Source organism: the organism of the source record quoted next, unplaced genomic scaffold (genome assembly GCF_019419815.1).
Source record: "Pyrus x bretschneideri cultivar Hongxiangsu unplaced genomic scaffold, Pyrus_bretschneideri_v1 Contig60, whole genome shotgun sequence".
NCBI lineage: Eukaryota > Viridiplantae > Streptophyta > Magnoliopsida > Rosales > Rosaceae > Pyrus > Pyrus x bretschneideri.
Genome location: NW_025999799.1, coordinates 798,675 through 800,847, shown reverse-complemented (window position 1 = coordinate 800,847; position 2,173 = coordinate 798,675). Strand labels below are relative to the sequence as shown.

Below are 2,173 nucleotides of genomic sequence, written 5' to 3'. Positions count from 1 at the left end.
ACTTAACCGTATCCTCAAGTGTAGGGGCAGGTTTTGGTTGGAAATTTTGGAATTGATTGTTGTTCTTCCATGAAAGGTTGGGATGATCTCTCCAACTTGAGTTATATGTATTGGAATACACATCATTCCTTGGCCTTTGATTGTACGAATTCATGAGGTTCACTTGCTCTTGGACAAACTCGGGATAAGCCTCTCTAGATGGACATTGATGAGTAGGGTGGCTTGGAATGTCGCAAATGGCACACACTTCATTTGCTTTTGGCACCATGTTGAGCACAGATTCAAGCTTCTTTTCTAGGTTAGCTACCTGCAAAACAAGATCATGATTAGAACTTGTTTCATATACTCCAACTCTCTTACCCCTTAGATCTTTGTGTTGAGCATTAGCTCCCAACATCTCATAAATGTTATACGACTCTTGGGCATTCTTTTTCTTCAAAGCTCCACCTGCTGCATTATCAACAGTTGATTGACATGTTTGGGTTAGTCCATCATAGAAAATTTGCATTTGTAAATAAAGAGGTAACCCATGGTGTGGACATTGCAGCAAAAGGCCTTTAAAACGCTCCCAACACTCATTGAAAGGTTCTCCATCATCTTGTTTGAAGTTGAAGATTTGTCCCCTTAATGTGGCTGTCTTTTGAGTGGAAAAGAACTTCTCCAAAAACTTCTTAGCCACGGCATCCCACGTGGTGAGGGAACCAGGTACTAGAGTCATCAACCAACTCTTGGCCCTATCTTTCAAGGTGTAAGGAAACACTCTCATCCTCAGATTTGCTTCACTAACTCCCTGCAAAGGTAAACCACTCACAACATTGTAAAATTCTTTAATATGAGCTAAAGGATCTTCATTAGGTAAGCCATAAAAAGAAGGAAGCATATGGAAATGTGAAGATTTAAGATCATAGTTTCTAGCTTCTGTGGGCAGCAAGATGCATGAAGGTGAATTTGGTATGATTGGTTGAGCATAGTCCTCCAAAGCTCGAAGATCATCATGGTTGCCCGCCATCTCTTCTTCTCTTTGCAAATTAAAGTGCTCAGATCCTTCACTTGTTGAACTAGACGAATTCTCTTCCTCTTCTTCACGGACAATGGAGGAACTTATTGGTACAAAGCTTTCCAAAGTGTTGCCCTTTAACCGTTCAAGTCTTTGGCCTAATTCAGCAAGTCTATTGGACATATACTACCTGAAACAAAATAAAACAAGTTTGAATAAAAATCAGTAATCTACTTAAAATGAAAAGAACAAGGTTTAAAACCAAAACAAGCAATTATAAGGGACTGAAATCAGTCCCCGGCAACGGCGCCATTTTTTGTTGTTGTGTTCCTTCCTAGTGCTAAAATATGTTTAGTATAATGGCACAAGTAAGGGTGTCGAATCCACAGGGACTAATTGGACCTTTACAACCACTTGTTATGTCAGAACCCTATTAGATAATAAAACTAATCAATTTAGACAGATGTGTAGTTGTAACTTGAAAGCATAAGAAAATGAAGTAAACACAAGAAAATGATTCAACAAATAATAAAATGGGGTAGCACCAATGAAGATGAAACTAGGGATTCGATTTCACCATTGCTAAAACAAGTCCATGTGTGTTAAGTCAGTTCATACTCAGCCATCTACCTACTTCTTGAGTTTGTTTCACTTAGATATGATCAACCATATGATGTGTGGATTTGATCAAATGTTCCTAATCTTGAACCTAATTGTGATGTGCAACTTCGGTTCCTAATCAAGAATGTGTCATACACAAGAAACTTTCATAAAACCAAAGGGAACAATCGGCAGATTGTTTGCAAAACATTCCCTTCACTCATTCACATATCCACCAAGAATATGCATGATGTATGCTCTAATCTTGGCTAAACAACTTGTGGATAATTTAAATGGTGATCAAATATTAAAATCAACACACAAAGTTACAATTAAATCAGAGAATGAAACAAGAAATAGATGGATCAACTGAGCATTCTAACTTAAATACATAGTAGTCTTGCAAGGCTACATCGAATCCCTAGAAAGAGATTAGTTACACTTCATGTTTACAGAATGTTTGACATAAAAATATACAACATGAGTGAACATAAAATTAAGGAGAAAGAACCCTTGAAGCAAAACTGATGTCGAAATCCCTTAAGGGTGGCCTTTGGCGTTGGCTCTCCAAGTGTG

General features: G+C 37.9%; 1 pseudogene; it reads left to right on the top strand.

The window, feature by feature from the left end:
* The first annotated feature begins 524 nt into the window (after positions 1-524).
* On the top strand, positions 525-635 carry LOC125471723 (annotated as a pseudogene).
* Positions 636-2,173: the final 1,538 nt, after the last annotated feature.